At 43.6% G+C, this 20,626-nt stretch overlaps 1 long non-coding RNA gene across 1 annotated transcript; it reads left to right on the forward strand.

The window, feature by feature from the left end:
* Positions 1–1,039: 1,039 nt before the first annotated feature.
* LOC146186831 (uncharacterized) lies at positions 1,040–19,512 on the forward strand. The gene is made up of 6 exons (XR_014708173.1): positions 1,040–1,296; positions 3,170–3,249; positions 3,700–3,780; positions 7,877–7,949; positions 14,457–14,564; positions 19,427–19,512. It is a non-coding gene; the product is annotated as an uncharacterized LOC146186831 (long non-coding RNA).
* The last annotated feature ends 1,114 nt before the right edge of the window (positions 19,513–20,626 follow it).

Here is a 20,626-nt window from a genome sequence, read left to right on the forward strand (position 1 = left end):
TTTGTCGTGCGACAGATACTTGTGTCGCGGGTTCTGTCGCAACGACAAAATTGCCTGTAGTTGTTTCTGTCGCAAAAAAGTCTTCTGTCTTGTCCTTTGTCTTGCGACAAAGGTATCTGTAGTGGGTTTAGTCGTGCGACAAACATTGTTCTTGTCCTTTGTCGTGCGACAAAGAGGCCTGTCGCGGGTTGTGTCGCACGGAAGAAATATCTGTCGCGGGTTCTGTCTTGCGACAGATGTCTGCGTGGGATGTGTCGCATGACTAATTTCTGTCGCGGAATGTATGTCGCGCGTCGCATTTCTTTCGAGAGATGTGTGTCGCGGGACGCATTTTTTTCGCTGATGATATGTGTCGCGCAAGAGACTTGTTTCACAAAAACATTTAACTGAGTGTCTCCGAACAGGCGCTGTCGGACTGAGACGGTCATTATACATTCAAAACTAATTTACCGCAGTGTACCCAGGATAACATAACCATTACATTCACCGCCGTTCCCAAACTCGGAGGGGAAAACTTTATTGATGAGAATTTCGTTTGTTTTTTCTTCGTGAGAGGACGCTTCCCCTCAAGCCGCCTAGGGGGTGGTCGTCGTTCGATGGCTCTCGGCGACCTCCTTGGCCCAGGCCGTGATGGCGTGTTGCCGGCCTGGATCAGAGCTAAGTAATGCAGCCTCTCACTGTTCCGAATCGGTAATCTACAGGCCCTCCGGGGGTTTCAAGGTTTCACATTTAAACAAAATGTACTATAGGTCTGCCCTCTGATCTCCGCAAAGGGAACATGATGGGCAGTACTCGCTAGGATACCATTCTGCTAATTTATGCTGACAAAAGCACGCACACTGCAACAATCCACAATTTCAAACTTCCCGCGGAAGGGCTGCCAATGCTTACCATTGGTTAAAAGTTAAAGAAAACTAAAGCTTTATTTTGGCTCTCAAAAACCTTTCAAAAACCGGTTTAATTTTTGTTTTAATAATTAAATAGCCTCAAATAATTATTGGCGCGTTTGTATTTATATATATCGTCTGCGCCTTCTCACGAGTCACTGCTCCACAGTTACCGTACTACGCAGCTGTTTGCAAATGGCGGTTTGCTTGGTTGAATCTCGGTGGGCTAGGTCGCGTTTTGTGTTCTCTGCCGTATTTTACTTCTACCTGCGTGTCAAGTCGGCATCAGCTTCTTTCCTAGTCCCAGCGAGCGTCGTTAACTAACAGCGGTGGATCCGTCGTCGTCTCGAGTGTTTCTGTGTCGTCTCGGTATACGGTCGGAGGCAGCTAGGGGTGAGTACATCGACAGGTAAGCCTTTCTCCACTTCTTTATGCATTCAAGCGGCTGTTATTTAGACATGTCACCATTGTGAATTCAGTTATTTATATTTGAGGTTTGAAAATCAGTGCAAGTAAATGTGCAGACACATATTCCACGACATGCGCGGATAAAAAAAAATTCATGACTAACTTACAGGACAAAGTGTGCAATATAAACATCGCGGACCCCAAGGGTCCATCAAGAGATTTGCGGGGTTCGTTCGCGCGATAGCTGTAAAAAAAAAAATATGCGTAACTATGGCACAAAGTGTGCAATATACACACTGCGGACCCCAAGGGTCCATCTAGAGATTTGCGGGGTTCGTTCGCGCGATAGCTGTAAAAAAAAAAAAAAATCATGCGTAACTACGGCACAAAGTGTGCAATATAAACACTGCGAACCCCAAGGGTCCATCAAGACATTTTTGCGGGGTTCGTGCGCACGATAGCTGTAAAAAAAAAAAAATCATGCGTAACTACGGCACAAAGTGTGCAATATAAACACCGCGGACCCCAAGGGTCCATCTAGAGATTTGTGGGGCCCGTTCGCGCGATACCTCTGAAAAAAAAAAAAAAAATTCATGGGCAACTACGGGACAAATTGTGCGCAGTATAAACAACCCCCTCCTCCCCCCCCCCCCCTTTTGTGAAAAACAAATCATGAGACAAAGTGCGCAATACCAAGCTATTTGCTGAGTCCGCAACCCCCCCCCCCCCCCTACACACAAAGAAGGGTTGCGCGATAGCTGTGGTCTGGCTAGACGCAGTTCTACTGGGTTTTGCAGCGAGTTTCATAGCCTACTTTAGTTTCACAAAGTCAAAGAACCGCATGTGCAGTGCAGAAGCAGGGAGTGCACGCAAGAGAGAGGAAAGATCGCCCCCACGCCCTATAGAAGCACGAGCTCTGGTTGCACTGTCACACGGGGCTGCAGTGCAAATCGTCTTGGTGGTCCGACGAGCGTGCGGCGAGGTTTTGGAGGTCGTAGAATCCCTGTAGCGGCACGCATACCAGCGGCGACACGAAACAATTCTTTCATTAATTTTTTTTTATCAATTGACTGGGTTTTCGCGTGACAACAATTCTTTTCAAAACACAATTCTTTCATTATTCTTTTTTAGCAACTGACTAGCCTTTTGCCTGACAATGATGCTTTCATTAATTTTTTTTTAGCAATTGACTGGCCTTTTGCCTTGCAACGATGCTTTCAATATTTTTTTTAGCAATTGACTGGCCTTTTGCCTGATAACAATGCTTTCATACGATTGTTAGGGTAACTAATCTGCAGAAGCTAAGTTGTTGTGTAACTGCTAAGCAGCAGAGAAGTGCCACTGCTTTACTTGCTTTATCAAGGTGCAGAGGTGCAAACTGAATTCTTTTCTTGAATTGCCACTCTACTGTCCTCATATTGCAATAGCTGTTTCCCACTGACAAGCTTAAAGTTGTTCCTTGCGAGCTGTCATATTTATGTCATTCATGACCGCCCTGAGAAATGTGCCTCTAATGGGGCTGCAGGTTTTTGCCTTAATACAAATATCTTGGTTATAAAGGCAAATATTTGGTACAGAGCATATTTGTTGTCATCTGATGTATGGCAATCAGTGCAACCTGACTCACCATTTCCTTTTAGTGCCCTTTTCAATTTAGTTTTCAGTCCCACTAAGGTGCCCGCTTACTTTGAAGGAGTGTAAAATTGTCCCAGTGGTTTTCAACAATTGCAAGTACTCAGCCATGGGAATTAAAAAGCAAATGTAAGAAGCCAAATAGCATACACCTAAGTTGAAAAAGAGTGAATAATTTAGAATGCTGTTTCAGAGGTAGTTGCTGGAAATGAAACCATCTTATCTGCTCCTTTAACTTTCAGTCCCAAGCCAGCCTTAGCTGATACAAGCCATAGTTCCCCCAGCAGCACTGCACTGGTCATACTTCCACTGTAGCCACCAGGTGTGAGTTTTTGCTTTTACAGATATTCTCATGTTCTTTACAAATATGCATAACGTTTGTAAAGTACCTTCCTGCTCTAAATCTAAGGATTCAAATGCATGAACCGACTGCATGCTAAACAGGGTGGTATGTACTATAAACTGTAAATGAAAGTAAATGAATAACCAATAAGGCTAGCGTAGTGGCTTTAGGGCCATGCTAGTGTAACCTGACTTTTCAGTGTCCTTTAAAACTCATTTGTCAGTGTCTGTGAAGTGTCCTCTTACAGAGGTGGAGGGTAAAATAGTACCAGTGGTCTTCAGAAATAAAAAAACTTTAGATGAGGGGAATTTTTTACTTCCTCCCCGCTTGAGTTGCATAAACATTAGTTGTAGAGTGTGGCAAAATTTCGAAAGTGTCAGAGATATCTGTTAGAAATTAAACAATTCGCTGTATTTCTTTACCTTTCAGTCCCGAACCAGCCTTCAGCTAGTACAAACCATAGGTCCCACAGCAGCACTGTACCACTTCTACCTCTGCCACAGCCATCAGGTAGGAAATGTTTATGCTTTTCAGATATTTGCATGTTCTCACAGGCACAGAATTTTTATGAATTTTGCTAAAATCATAAGAACATAAATGCTTCAGCCTTGTACATACTATCTAGTATATGGTATGTATTGTCGGCTAAAAAACTAAATTGGCCACCACTCATTGCCACAGAGAATCAGTAGTGCTACACTGTTGTATAGTGCCGCTTGCTTGTGGCCAAAGTGCCATGAGTTATAAAAAATTTCGCTCTCACTCTTGCACGGGGGATTGCCAGACAAGTTTCTAGTGTGGCATTCGGCAGCTCTGCTGTTCATGGTTGTAATGAAGAGGAGTGCATATTGCACTGTGGCGAAGCAGTGGGACGGCCGTGATCTATCAAACTGCTGAAAGAACGAGGTACTGCAGCCAGGTATGCCGGAAAACTACCCGAGATGCAGCATCGGTGGCTATCGCAATGTGCACTTCAACCCAGTACAGCAAGAGATGGCGTGCTTTGCTGCAGTGCTACTTCTTTTTGGATACTGTCTTTATTATTGCCTCTGCAAATGCGCTTGATATTCTGCTCAGTGAGTCCTCTTAGCACTGTTTAAATTAGGTGCCGTGGCATATTTTTAGCAGCATGTAGATCTCATATGGTAAGTTATAAAGTTTTTGGATGAAACCAGATAGAGAATCTTATCCGTTATAGGAGTATCCTTAGTCCAGTAAAAAGTTACCGTCAGACTCAGTGCCAAGTCTGCTGAAACAAGTCATTGTTTTTGATAGAAGCATATTGTCACACTAAGTAAACTGTTATGCCTGGTTCACACTGCAGAAACATTTGGTCAACCTTTGTCTGCCAACAGCACATTTGCATAGCTTTGGCAACCATCTCGCCACTTTAACAATAACTGTCTGGAAATATGTACCTGTCACCCAGATACACAGTGGAAATTTCTACGGGAACACTTGGCGAGCTCCTTGTCTCACTGAAAAAAAAAACTGACAGTGCTCCCTTACTGCTCCTCAAGCATAGCCACTCGTATAGTCCCATACTGCCTGCGTGCTCATTTCTGGGGTCAAATGCTGTGCATGGAGGAGAAAGGGAAACATGCGGCACCAGCACAGCTGGTTTCATCGGCAGCCTGTCTGACTGCTTGCAAGGCGCCATGCTACGTCATGCAACAAAGCGACGAAGAAGAGTTTTCTTTAAGTGCTGTCTTGATGCATGGAAACTGTTAAAAAATGGTCAGTTACCTTTAAGTGCATGCTGTGGTGGTGTGTTGTTGCCGGAAGTTTTGCTCAGCTGGCGAAAAAATCAAATAATGCTGACGGACGGTGTCTGCATTTAGTTTTCGTTACCCGAGGCAACACCCCGGCAATGTGCCTTGTTTCTCAGCTCTTTGGAAACAAGTTTGTAGTGAAAACATTTCTGGCTTGCTGGCAAATGTGTTTTGTTCATGCCGCTGATGTGTTCCTCCAGTGTGAACTGGGTTTTTGGTAGCAGATACTATTATTTATCACCTTTCATTTTTCATAATGAAGATTATGTTTGTGATTCATATTCCTAACAATCTCCTCATGACATTTGCATAAGGAACAATGTATCCAGCCATTAAACTGAAGCTGTTGTCAGGGGACTCACTGAAAAAAATGTCGAACACATTGCAGAAACAATGCTGAAGAGAGTATTAAAGAACAAGTGAGCATGTTAATGGCTGATGCAATGCCTTAGGTCGTGTTGCCCAAACTGGCAGGATGGGATGTATGTGACTGACAATAACTTCAAGATATTAAAAAAAAATAAACAGGAAAAACATCACTTAATTTCGGCTGTCCGATAACTGCGACAGCACGATGCGCTTTCTCACTGGTGGTGTGCGCTCTTCGATGTCATGACCATCAACATCAGGACAGCTGGATAGCACGCTAGAAATTTATCAAGCTTGGCAGGCGGCTTTGAGAGGGAAGGGGAAGTTTGTCATCACTTTTTTTTTATCGAAAGCTTGCCAGAAGGCATATTATAGAAACTGATGTAAAATATTTTCCGTAAGGAACCGGAGCAGGTGCCCGCTCTTATTGTTGTTGGTGAGCCATTTAGAGAAGTCCTCTTCCCTTGTTGTGGTTAGTCCCACTTCCCGCAGAATCTGTGTCCTTGATGCCTTTGTCCCTGCACAAGTCCGCAGCAGGTGGCGAATGCTCACTTCTTCAGCTGGTGTGGAACACTTCGGGCATGTGGTTGGTCCGATGTCTGCTTGAGATTGCCATCGGCATGTTACCGACGGGGTAAGGGCCGCCCCAGCTCTTATCCTCCTAAGGGAAACCTCCTCCAATCTCGTTAAGTTACGAGGGAGGGGGAATGTACACGGGGTTATGAGGGCATATGTACTTCTCCTTAAAGAAGATGCTAAGATGGGAACTTGAGTACACTGTCACAAGCCAGTGGTGCGATGTAATAGTGTCGAGTTGCAGTCTCACTGCTTTGAGCAATAGTTTACTTTTCTGGCTGTTGCTACTGTTTCACCGATACACAGTCGTAAATTTGTTCAGGAGCAGCTGTTCTGGATATGGTGAAAAGAATTTTCCACAAAACGATTGAAGATTCTTCAAAATATATTCTCAATTAAAAGATACATTTTACAGGAATGCATTTGTTTCTTTTAGCACTGGCGTCTCTAGGGTCACCCGCACCTGGTGCAAAGGAGCGGCACCCTTTCTCCCTCCCCATGTTTTAAGCACCAAATCGTAACTTCCTTCTCTGTCCTCATGGTTTCCTTTGAAGTCAAGCTTGCTTTTGCACCCAACCATGCAGAGCAAGTAAAGTGTATTTTTTTTAACCCTTAGACGCAGCGATATTGTCCCAGGAATGACAATTCATTAAAACATTACGTCAAAAGAACATATTTCCAAAAAAGGCAGAAGCACTAGCATGTGTAAGTTGCGAGGAAATTCATTGACTTAACTAAGTGGCTTAATTAAGACAGGTGATTGCCCAGTATGAGAAGTATTGGAAGTCCACTTGTACCTCAAAAAGGTGCAGACTGATTTCCGCATCTAGACTGCAAAGTTACCAATGCTGATTGGTGCCATACCAACAAAAAATGTTGAGCGCCAAATGGCCTTTTGGAGCTGGGAGACAGGGGGCATCCCCAGGCTCAATTTTGTTAATGCTTTCAGTTGAATTTCTCATTTTAACGATGACTTTGCCTTTTCCAGAGAGAATAATGCACTACGTGAGCACCCTTGGGTACATTCTCAATTCTCCTTTTAAAGCACCTGGCCTTTCTAAAAGTGCCCTCCTTCTCATATTTTTTTTGTGGTCAGCACGTCATGATCTGACTTGCCATTCCACTCAACAACAGGCATTCTGTGCCTTTCGGCGTTTTGAAATTGTGAGGCGGATGGGACTGGATCGAGGAGCGAGAAAGGCACAGGAGATAAATGAACAAGACAACTGCCTGAGAGATACTGCCAGCAATGCCCGCTTGGGAAAGGAGACTGAACTGCATATAAAGAAAAAGAGGCATGGCAGTACGGCTGCTGACTGGTGTCATCTAACATGCTTTTGTGCAGGGGTTTCTGATGGGTATCAGATTAATGCTGGTGTTTTCAGGGTGCACCCGCATGCACAGGCCCAGTTCAACATTAATTTGGCATGGAGTCTGGCATAAACTAAGGCCTGTGTTTTCAAGAACTCCAAACAGAACAATTAGTTTACGAGAAGGTCACATTCTCCAGTCAGTGTCTAAGCAGTACCAATACGCGCTTTTACACAATAATTCATTTTGCTCCCCACCACTTCCTTTCTTTCACTGCCCAGCTGCACCCTCTGAGCGCTGCACTCTGTGTGGACTACACCTCACGCACCCCTTTCATGAGCCACGTCTTTTAGTATATCATAATTGATGTTATGACGGATCTTAAATATTTCCTTCAAAGTTGTTCTGTTCATGCTAGCTGTTCTGTCACTGCTAAAATTTTCTTTTACTGTAGCTAAAGAAAAACAATTTTTTTTACTAGAATGGGCTGTGCTGTTGTTGCACATTTAAAAAACCTTTTTATGGGTAGAACATTTGTGTGTGCAAAACACTAATTGTTGTTTTTGTTTCAATAACAGTGAACCACTGTGAGTGCCAAGGCCTCTTTGGGTGATGCTGCAGTCTCACAACAGGCAGGAAAGCAGTCAAAAGGTGTGTTTCTGCTCATTATACCGAAAAAAATATTGGAGGTTTTATGGTAATCTTAGATGGTCTTCAGCACTTTTGCACCAGTATTTATTCCTTGGGAGGGAAAAATAAACATAACTCAATAAGTGTAACTTAATGAGTTTGAGCATTTATTACAAATGCAGTCTTCCTGATTTATTGAGCTTTGGCAGCCCACTGACCACAAGTCACTCCTGCTGAGAGGTAGTGTGATGGTGATGTGGGCAGCCTTTCGAGCTCCACATTCTGTCTTCAAGGCTAGCTCTCTCGGCAGTCAATGTAGTTCTCTACTGCACTGTGCAGCTGTCTCATTGATATTTATTTTACATATTTATTTTCATTTCACAAGATTGTCAATCATATACATGCACCTTCATCATCATTATCATCAGCCTGACTACACCCACCGCAGGGCGAAGGCCTCTCCCATATTCCTCCATTTAACCCGGTCCTGTGCTAGCTGCATCCACTTGACCCCTGCGAACTTCTTAACCTCATCCACCCACCTAATTTTCTGCTGCCCCTGCTAAGCTTTCCTTCCCTTGGAATCCAGTTTGTTATGCAAAGCGTCCATTGGTTATCCTCTCCTCACACTACATGTCCTGCCCATGCTCATTTCTTCTGGGCACTTTGCTATTTGCTAAATGACTAATTTCTTATTTTCGCCTCTATCATCTGGCACATATGAATCAGCATGCAGTACTAAGCTACTGCATTGTGTGAAAGCACAAGACACAGATGTAAAGCCCTTTTAACAACCCCTCCAAATTACTCGGCTTAGGGATGGCAGCTCTGATGCCGCTCTGTTCCAAGGGTCAACTTGATGGGTTGATTGCGATCTCACCCTCCCATTCCAGATGAGCTACTCTAGGTTGCAGAAGTGCTTGGCTGCTATAATTTGTTCACAAGTAGCAGTTTATGATTCTCATCATTTGTTGAATTATTTTTGCTGTTAAACATTTCTCATATTTCTCAAGTAAGAAGCCAGCAACAGGAACACTAGCTACTGCAATGCAGTCAGCAAAGTATGTGCCTGTAGGCAGGAAAAAACTCTCAACACCTCTCGTCTATCCTTTGCACCACTGAGTTGCCGACCATTGCACTGCTCAAAGCTAGGTTTTACGAATGCCAATGTTGTATTGACTGGTGTGGAACTAAATGTCTCTATTGAACACCATTGAGTTTTATACACTTTTGCTAGAAACATGCAGAGTCCAAGTTGACTGACTTTCTGAGTTAACATGATGAGTATAAATGTGAGCTCACTACCTTACCTCAAGGAAGTGTGGTGCAACAAAGACAAACACTATGAATGAAACACAATACAGGCATACACTACCAACTGTAATACAAAACAGAATGCAAACTTCGTCTTTAATGCCCAAGCACAACTTCCTTCTCTACACACAAGTCCTTCATATTCGCACACCTCTTCTTTCCTAAGCAGATATGTCTGGCCAACAGTAAATGTTTGCAACCCTCACATCCCAGGTATCGTCCAAGCAGTGAATACAAGACCAAATCCATCACTCACATCATCCAAACAGAACTCATAACTTCCACCACTGAGACACAAACTAAAAAACCAACCACACATCTGGAGCTGCCACAAATTGCGTTCACTCACAATGCATCTAAAAGGCAAATCCAGTTTGAGTCTTAACAGGGAAAAAATGCATCAAGGCAACCCTTGCAATCACTGATCACCTTGGCCGATCTGGTCAGCTGCAGTTAATTACATACTGCGATGGCTTTTGATCTACTAGCTTTGTTCTATACAAGTACACAATTCTTAATTGCCTGGGTCACCTTCTGTTAGTATTGGGTAGCCGGAACCACTGCAAAGCCACCAGGGTTGTGTGGTGCATGAGGGGAATATTGGATGGGCTGGATTGTACCCCAAGGACTTCTCGGAAGATGGATCTAGTACTGCAGGAACATACTCTAAATAATGTTTTTAGATGATAACCTTCGTCTTCTTCAAATGGAAAAAGGGGGCTTCAAAGTGGTTCTGGCTGGCCTATATGAAAAGAAGGCTACCGTGAAGAATTTTAGGAAGAATTAAGAATTTTCTGCTTGTGCAGAAGAAAGCTATTAGAGCAAATGTCATCATGTTATGTAAAGAACTGCAGCTGAGCAGATTGGCCAAAGTGATCAGCGACTGCAAGAAGGGTTGCCTTGATGTGTTTTTTCCTTTTAAGACTCATGAACTGAACTCTCTTTTTAGATGTATTGTGAGTGAACGTGATTCATGGCAGCTGCAGATGTGTGGTGATCTTTTAGTGTGTGTCTAAGTGGCAGAAGTTGTAACTGTCTTGCGCAGACAATGTGAGGGGTGAACTTTTTTTTTATTTCGCAAACTTTATTTCAAAAATTATGTAAAGCATTTTCTATGTATGCCTTATGGCAAGTTTGGGAAATAAAAAAAAAGTCCACCCCTCCCCTTGGAGGGGAGGGTTACTAACATCTATTGTTGGCCAGGTATATCTGAGTATTTAGGAAAGAAGAGTTGTTTTAGTGTGATGCACTTGGGTGTGAAAGTGAAAGCTGGGGTTCTGTTTTGTGTTATAATTGGTAGTGTGTGCTTGTGCAGTGTTTCTCTTTTCGTGTTTGTCGTCATTGCACTGCTGTTCTGGGTATCATGCACCATTTCGTCCCACATGCTGTTCAAGGAAGTGCATTTTGCTTATAACAAATGGTGCAGTTTTCTTCATAAGTGAACATTAGAGTAGTACAGCGCATGCGAAATGTGTTCTATCTTGTAAACTGATGGCTCCCTAATTCTACAGGGGTCTGCAGAGCTAGATGCCATTTTGCTCACACTTTTGGTACTATATAGACAAGCGTCAGCCAGTGAAATCAGTGGAGATGCGGTGGCACTGGTGACAGCAGCGACTTTTGGGGTGTAGGCAAAAACCCTAGCCGTCTGTTTGGTTTTCAAGCATAGTTCTGGGTATTCCTGCAAGCTGTGGTGCGGTCAGTTACACCACGAGGCACAAGAAAGAAAATGGCACCTGTTTTCATATGTTTCTTACTGTCTGATAAAGATGAGTGCAAAGGGCAGCATGAGCACTACAAGTAGACCCTTCAGCGACGAATTGCCTTTGCAGCTATCATGCATTGCACATCTGCACTGCAACTTGATCAGGTAGTTCACAACCCTTAATTGTCGCACCTACTTTTTGGCCACACAGCGAAGAGCGCAATAGCAAACACCTGCAGTTTGTGGACGTTTTGTTTTATATACTGTCCATTCATAAGAAGTTTAATCAAAACTCCTTGACAACCCATTCACCTGCAGTGCCCATGTGTTCGTACAGAAAAGGACACAAAAGCTGCTGCCAAGGTAACTGTAGTTATCTTAAGCGGACACTGCAGCCCGATATTGCCAAAACAGGCGCTGTCTTCTGATGTAGCTTTTCTGTTTTCACTTTCACGAGTTTCAATGAGTGACTTCATAACCAGCCCTATAAAGGGAGTGAGCATCATTAGTATCCCGGCAAGGTTATGCAGTGTTATTTCTCAGATCAATAAATTTTCTTTTGAAAGTCATCAGGAACCTGCAGAACGAATTCAATATTCACGTAAAACCTAACTCTGATCGAACAGTATATTTAAGTATGGTACATATGGTATATGGAGTTTAATGCCCCAAAGTGGATTCGGTTATGAGGGTTGCAAAATAAGCAGTTATAAGATGATTTGAATTTAAATAAAAATGTTCCAAGTATAATAAAAAAAGATGGCAGATTGCTCAAATTTTGCTATGCGCTCATGGAGAACATTGCAGTTGTGCTCATGCACCTCTCCTATACAGCGAAAAGAACAAAATAAGAGCACTCCTAAAAGCCTTCATGTGTATATTAACCTGTGAATGACATTGATGCATCTATACGAGGAAACAGGCGTGACACTTTTTTTATCGACCAAGATGAAAGCTTGGCAGCGCACTATAAGAAAATGTTACAAAGAACTATACGATGAATTTCTGTCTCCTCAGTGTTAGGTACATAGGGCTAGAAATATGATTCCTAGTTCCCTATTCAGTTCAGTTCAGTCGTTCAGTTGTGTCCGACTCTTCGTGACCCTATGGACCATGTCACGCCACGCTTTCCGGTCTCTCACTATCTTCCTAACATCACATAACTTCATCTGCAGTGCCTCGAGGATGCCATCTAACCATCGCGTTCACTGCCTACCCCTTGTCCGGCGACCCTCAACCTTTCCCAACATCAAATCTTTCTCCAGCGACTCCTCTCTTCTCATCAGACGACCAAAGTAGCTGAGCTTTAACTTTAGAATTTGACCCTCCAATGAGCAGTCAGGGTTTATGGTCGACAATATCGACTGATTTGATCTTCTGGCAGTCCAAGGAACTCTCAAGAGTCTTTGCAAACACCACAATTCAAACGCCTCAATTCTTCGGCGGTCAGCCTTTTTCACAGTCCAACTGTCGCATCCATACATCACAACTGGAAAGACCATAGCACGAGTTATACGGATCTTGGTTGGCAGACTAATATCTCTGCTCTTACTAGGCGGTCAAGGCTAACCACTGCTCTCTTTCCCACAAGCAGGCGGCTCCTAATGTCATGGCTGCAGTCTTTTTCCGAGGTAATCTTGTTCTTTAGAGTAAATTGGTGCTTGGAGCAGCGGAAAGTCTATCAAAAAGAGTCGTCATATGAAAAGCACACTTCAAGTCATTCATATCATTGTCCTCCTTTCATGCGCTAGCAATTGACCCAGAAGTTTAACAGTGTTGACCTTTTTGTTATACATTAAACTTTTTCATATTCATTTTACTTAATCAGTTACTACAGCCACCCATGTACTGTAGCCACGCACTGTTGAAGTCATGGCGAAGATGCCAATGTAGCTCTTTGCCGGGTAATTCCAGCAGTAATCGGCTTCAGAAGTGCTGAACTAACACCAGTGGCAAAGTACTACTATTTCAGTTCCCGACAAATGCCCACACTGCGAAGAACCCGCTTGCGACACCACTGTCTGGCATCTAATATGGATATGCCCAGGAACTTTGCATATACGCAAGATCATTTTACGAAAAGCTGGACTTGCACCAACTAATGACTCTCATTTCCACTTATGGATAACAAACAACATTTATGCGTGCAGTTTATGTGACTTCTTGCACATGGCCGCACTCCACACATTCCTGTGACTCTACCACCACCTTTTATGCCGTGTGGCAAACTCAGTGCCATAAATAAAATAAAAAGTGCTGAACTACTCTCCAGGCATAATCCAAACCATTTCTAAGCACAAGCGGCGGTCGGCGCTTTGGTACTGAGCGACGCTTTCCTAATTGGTCTACTTATGAAACTACCTTTCTGAATCCTAATCTGCCATAGTAAAAGAATGATATGGTTAACTTTTGCAAAGCAAAAATCGCAGAGCTAGTACAAGCAGGACGGTTGAGCCCAATTTGCACTGGCGGCAGCTGGCTTTGGCTTGAGTTGAAACTTACTTGTCGCGGTTATCGCTCTTAGCAGCAATTTGCCACTGGTCAGCGATTCTCAAGAGTGATTCAATTTTGGTAATCTACTCAGTATTCCAGACACCAACAAATTTTGCTCGCTTCATTTCTGACATTGGCACTAGCGATATGCTGTTTTGTTCGCGTATGGTTTGCGGGAGGAGGGGCCACCGCAATGATGTTTACGGTGGTCGAGGAGGTGCTGCCCTTGTGTGGTGCTTGACCACGCTGTTGGCACCTCGTCGGTACGACACTCCGGGAACCATTTATAAATAGGATATTTGTAAATGCAGCTTCAATCTGCCAATCACGGCGTCACTTCAGCTGTTGTACTTAATGGGCAATAGCTGCTGTAACTGAGAACGGCAGTGAGCTGTGTAACAGCAGCGAACCGCGATTGGCAGTTAACCATGGTTAAGTTCGGTAGCCGTGATTAAGCTAGCCGAGTAACTAGGGTATAAGAGAAACTTGTGGTCAGTTTGAGTAGCAGAGCAGTTTCAGACAGGAGGAAATTGTAAGCTGTGAATAGAAAAGAATTTGGTTGGGAGATATGATTAGTATGCTTGAAGCAGGGCAGATGGCTGCAGGTAAAGCAAAACAGTGATAATTTAAAATCAGTGGAGCAGTACTTTGTCCTACAGTGGAAGTAACTAGCCTTGTGATGTCGATAATTGATGCAGACTTACCTTGCAATCCATATTGCACTAGTTTCTGTAGTATATAGTGCAAACAGTGCCACAATTTCTAATTGCATTAAATTATTTGTTGTCCAAATGGTTATTGTTCCCCATCCCCTTACGGTAATTGTGTAAATAGTCGAGTTGTATCAGTCATTGATTCTGCATGCATTGTTCTTGCTTTTCACTTCGTTCCTATATTACTTTGCAGGTTGTATCTGCACTGTGGTATTATGGATGAGTGTTTGTAGTTTTGAACCTAGTCAGATTGTAATATTGATATTTAACCACACTGATATTACCTATTACCTAACTTTGCAGATTCCTTGTGGCACTACCTCAAGGCAAAGGCCTGCCCTGCCGATGAGCTGCAGAAGCGCTACATAAAGGTGGCAAGGTACCTGGCGAGAAGTGCTGTAACCTGCGGCGGTAAATATCTTCTCATGGTCATGTTTGATTCTTCTGTCCAGTTTAGGCAGAATTAAGTGGTTGGCTGTTATAATTTGTTCAGCATCACAGTAGCAGGTAATGATTGTCATCATGGGTGTGGTGATCGTCTTCCTCGTCGAGCTCTTCTGATATGTTGCCAGTGAGAGGAGAGCAAAACGAACATCACCTGTTGCAATGCACGGTATAAAAAAGAACAACCCAACAAGGGTAAATAGGGTACGCCTCAGGTCGCAGATGAGCCAACGTTTCGACAAGTGGACTTGTCTTCGTCTGGGCATAGCGATCATCACTGGCAGGGGTTTAAATACGCTTTTGCTTCCGAAGAAGAAAAGCTGGGGAGGGGAAAGTGGGTGCGAAAGAGGGGAGGAGAGGATGGGTGAGAAGAAAGTGGGTCATGAAGTGGGAAAAAAAAAGACATCTTGAGTATGTACTTATCAGCCATGGAACCAGGGATTCTGTAGCCTGCAAAAGAAGTAAAAGCGGCAGTACCAGGAAAAAAAAAAGGACTACTATGCTGGTTAGGTGATTAGTCACCACTAAAGATGGTTTGGTGAAGATACACCTTACAAAGGGAGGCTATGCAAAGGGCCCTGATAAGGCATATATCTAGGGGGACAATTCTTAAAAGGAAGGGGTAGGGCAGGGAGTACATAGTCACAGGATAATAATCGCATAGTGAAAAATAATAATAACCTTAAGTGTGTATCTCAACCTGGAACCAGAGATCCTGTGGCCTACAAAAGAAGTAAAAGCAGCAGTACCAGGAAAAAAAAAGAGAAAAAATCATAGTACCAGGTAGATGATTAGTCACCACTTAGGCGGGTTTGGTGCAGATAAACCTTACAAAGGGCCCTGATAAGGCATATATCAAAGGAGGACAATTCTTAAAACTTTCTGCAAAGGGGGGCGGGGGGGGGGGGGGGGGAATACAGTCACAGGATAATAAGGGCACAGGGAACCAACACTGACATGAAAAAATAAAAAAAAGAGAGAGAAAGAAATAATAATGATCATAAAAAAAATATGTGAGGACAAATTCAAGCAACAAGTGATAAGGAGGAAATGTGTTTAGAGGAACCTGTAGGGTTATGCTATTGCGGAAGGGAATAGGGTGTACGTGCGTTGTGAATAAACTGTACAATTAAGGCTGTGAGATTGTTTTTCCGAATAGTTATGATGGAGAGGGAATATACTTAAGGGATTCTAGCGTTCCCTTAGATATATTTATTCCTGCTGGTTCCAATGTTCTAAATTTATGAATTAGATAGGCCTCTCTGTATTTTCTGTCCCTTGCAGATTTAAAGCCTGACTGGAGAATATATAATTTAATTTCTTCGAACTTATGGTCTTTCTGGTTGAAATGCTGGCAAACTGCTTTCGGGAGGTTTTTGCCTACGTCTGCCCGATGTCCAATAAGCCGCATGTTCATTGGTTGTCCTGTCTCTCCGATGTACTGTTTATGACAAAAGGAGCATTCTAGAAGGTAGATAATGTTTGAAAATATGCATTTAAAGCCTGATTTTATGTGAAAAATGAAATCGCTTGCATTGCTTTTAACCGTGGTGTCTTTTTGTATATGACTGCACGTCTTACATCTAGGTCGAGAGCAAGGGTGTGGTTGTGTTGGATGCTTGTTGTCGAGTTTAGAATGTACTAGAATATCTCTGAGGTTCGCGTTACGTTTGTATGTCACCCTTGGTGACATAGAACATTTTACGAGTCATCATCCGAGACATTGTAAACAAGGAATATTTGTAGGACAGGCGACACGGCTTAGAAGAATATGTAGCAATGATAGTGACTACCTAAACGAACTACATTCATTGAAAGCAACACTAATCCTGAGGAACTATCCCCGTAACTCCCTTGATACGGCCCTCGAAAAAGCAAGCACTTTAAACCGCAACGGTGTGCTCACGAAACGACCAAAGGCCAACACCGAACGACAGCCTTCTTTTGTTAATAAATACTCCAATGCCCTTCCAAACATAAACAATAGTCTGCGGAAATACCATTCCACGCTAACGTGTAATGAACGCCTCAAGAAAATATTTCCGGAGACACCAAGGGTGACATACAAACGTAACGCGAACCTCAGAGATATTCTAGTACATTCTAAACTCGACAACAAGCATCCAACACAACCACACCCTTGCTCTCGACCTAGATGTAAGACGTGCAGTCATATACAAAAAGACACCACGGTTAAAAGCAATGCAAGCGATTTCACTTTTCACATGAAATCAGGCTTTAACTGCACATCTTCAAACGTTATCTACCTTCCAGAATGCTCCTTTTGTCATAAACAGTACATCGGAGAGACAGGACAACCAATGAACATGCGGCTTAATGGACATCGGGCAGACGTAGGCAAAAACCTCCCGAAAGCAGTTTCCCAGCATTTCAATCAGAAAGACCATTAGTTCGAAGAAATTAAATTATATATTCTCCAGTTTGGCTTTAAATCTGCAAGGGACAGAAAATATAGAGAAGCGTATCTAATTCATAAATTTAGAACATTGGAACCAGCGGGAATAAATATATCTAAGGAAACGCTAGAATCCCTTACGTATATTCCCTCTCCATCATAACTATTCGGAAAAACAATCTCACATAGCCTTAATTGTATAGTTTATTCACAACGCAAGTACACCCTATTCCCTTCCGCAATAGCATAACCCTACACGTTCCTCTAAACACCTTTCCTCCTTATCACTTTTTGCTTGAATTTGTCCTCACATATTTTTTTTATTATCATTATTATTTTTTTCTTTTTTTTTTCTCATGTCAGTGTTGGTTCCCTGTGCGCTTATTATCCTATGACTGTAATTCCCCCCCCCCCCCCTTCACAGAAAGTTTTAAGAATTGTCCTCCTTTGATATATGCCTTATCAGGGCCCTTTGTAAGGTGTATCTGCACCAAACCCATGGAAGTGGTGACTAATCATGTCCTGTGCTGATCAAGTGGTTTCCGGCCCACATGGGCAGTGACGTGTCGGAACGCGGAAACGTGAACCACAACGAGACGGCCAACTCGGCCGCGCGAGGACTAACCAACCGCGCGGCTGCAAGCACGGCCGACTCGGAGTCTTGGTCGCGGCGCAGTGCCAAGGACAAGATGACCACCTTCAACGAAATAGTGAAGTGGTACAGACTGAACAGACAGACTATGCCGCCACCTCACCCGGGGCTTACCCGGAAGGAGGCAGTGTTATACAGACAGTTACAGACAGGGTCCCTGCTTACCCCGGTGCTAGCTAAGCACATGTGTCCGAGTGTGCACGCGAGCGACATGTGTAGACTATGCGCGAAGGAGAGAGCCACCGCGGCTCACATCCTTTGGGACTGTAGCGTAAATCCGCGCGAAGCCAGCGAGAAGACGACGATCCCGCCGCAGCTAGAGGCTGCAACGAGGAGCTGTGATCAAGAGACACAACTCAAGGCCGTCCAGCAGGTCTCGGCAGCTCTAGAGAGGCAGCGACCGAGCGAAACCGAGGAGAGGGGGGCAGCACCCCCAAGAAGGGGGCGGCGGCCCTCTCGAACCCGCGGAAGTAGCGAGGGACGTAACAAGACCTCAAGGAGCACAACGCACGAGACTGACGTAGTGGCCGCGTCGCGGTAAAAGCTTGTCCTCCCTGCGTGGAGGGAGCCTAACCGATTCTGCAGGCATTTTAAATAAAAGTTGTTCTCTCTCTCTCTCTCTACCCAGTACTATGATTTTTTCTCTTTTTTTTTCCTGGTACTGCTGCTTTTACTTCTTTTGTAGGCTACAGGATCTCTGGTTCCAGGTTGAGATACACACTTAAGGTTATTATTATTTTTCACTATGCGATTATTATCCTGTGACTATGTACTCCCTGCCCTACCCCCTCCTTTTAAGAATTGTCCCCCTAGATATATGCCTTATCAGGGCCCTTTGCATAGCCTCCCTTTGTAAGGTGTATCTTCACCAAACCGTCTTTAGTGGTGACTAATCACCTAACCAGCATAGCAGTCCTTTTTTTTTTCCTGGTACTGCAGCTTTTACTTCTTTTGCAGGCTACAGAATCCCTGGTTCCATGGCTGATAAGTACATACTCAAGATGTCTTTTTTTTCCCCACTTCATGACCCACTTTCTTCTCACCCATCCTCTCCTCCCCACTCTTTCGCACCCAATTTCCCCTCCCCAGCTTTTCTTCTTCGGAAGCAAAAGCGTATTTAAACCCCTGCCAGTGATGATCGCTATGCCCAGACGAAGGCATGTCCACTTGTCGAAACGTTGGCTCATCTGCGACCTGAGGCGTACCCTATTTACCCTTGTTGGGTTGTTCTTTTTTTTTATACCGTGCAAACCATCTTCTTCCTTTCGTTCTACCTGTTGCAATGCAGCCAGCAGGCAGGAAAAAACTAACGCCTCTCATCCATCTCGTGCACCACTGATCTGCCAAGCATTGCATCGCTTAAATCTAGGAGTTGCGAAAGCCTGAGATCTGTAATTATTGGTGCACAAATAAGTGCCTCCAATTAACAAGCATTGGACATCATTGGAGGTATGCACTTTTGCTAGCACTAAGTTGACTAAATTGCCAAGTTAACAAGATCAGGATAGGTGAGAGTTCACTATCTGTTATCAAGGAAGCATATTGTGCTTATAAAAATGGTGTGGTTTTCTTCATAATTGGTCATTCGAGCTATGCAGTGCATGCGAAATGTGTTGTTGCAGTCAACAGATGTCTCCCGAATTCTGCAGTGGTCTGCATAGCTAGGTGACATTTTGTTGACACGTTGTATACTTATGAGCTCTGGAATTCGTACGCATATTTCTTATGAGCATGCAGTCTCACAGTCTTTCTCTTCTTCAGCTAGGGCATGCTGAACTTGCACAAGCAGAAGAAAAAAGAAAAAGGAACGTCATCAGCCGGGAGTATTGTGCTAATAAATTGTTTTGCCCCAAGTAAGGTGTTTTTGATGTGCATGGCCATACTTAAGAATGCATGGAATGCAGAGCTAGGCTGGTGCTCCGCAGCTGTATGTTAATTTATCAATAGCAACTACTTGACGAGGCAGACTACAGAAATGCACCTCACTACACAAATACTACACACCAGGAGACAGACTACAGAAGGACAACACTACAAAACACACTACAGACTTGCGACACACTACAAAAAACAGACTACAGACATGCGACACACTACGTAAGACAGACTACAGAATTGCTACACACTACACAACGCAGACTACAGAAATACTACACAAGACAAACAACACAATTACGACATGCCGAAAATACGACAAACTACAAACTACAGGAATTTTTTCTGTAGTATTTCTGTAGTACGTTTTGACTGGGTGGCGCCAGTGTACCTAGAAAAAAGAGGCCCATTATTGTAAATTTCGCGCATTTCAAAGACATGGAACTAATGCTCTAATGCTTTCATGTGCCAAAAAGCTATAGGACACCGACTACAGCATATCGCAGGACTATTCACCTAACACTCAGTTTGCACGAAAACAACTCATCGCTTTCGCCAAAAGCCAGCCTGGTAAATGGAAACTTCGTCATAACAAAATGGAAATCGGCAAAAAAACATTTATGACCATGCTAGCCAGCAAGTCATCCTACGCCGTGCATAGCTACCTGCTAAAAACTGTAAAAGGTTAAGTCATGACTGCATTTCATTGCTTTACGCCAATATTAGAAGTATCAGCCCTAAGCGCGATTCTCTGCTTAACCTCATCGATACCACTGATAGTAATGTTGTTGTATTAACCGACCCGTGGTTGACTTCATCAGTTCCCAATTCTGAATTACTGCACCCTTTTAACAACTTTAATATATACCGGCGCGATCGTAATGGGAAACGTGGGGGTGGTGTTCTTGTCGCCGCGCATAGAAGTCTGCAGTCCACCAGTCTCGACATACCCTGCCAACTCGAAGCTGTTTTTATCACTTGTTGTGCTACTTTTCCTCCTGTGACGATTGCAGCATTCTACCGCCCACCCGGTGCCGATAATTCTTTCATTGAACATTTTCATGACGAGCTAGATAGCCTAATTAA

Source organism: Amblyomma maculatum, chromosome 6 (genome assembly GCF_055883805.1).
Source record: "Amblyomma maculatum isolate TAMU_Amacu chromosome 6, ASM5588380v1, whole genome shotgun sequence".
In the NCBI taxonomy this organism is placed as follows: Eukaryota; Metazoa; Arthropoda; class Arachnida; order Ixodida; family Ixodidae; genus Amblyomma; species Amblyomma maculatum.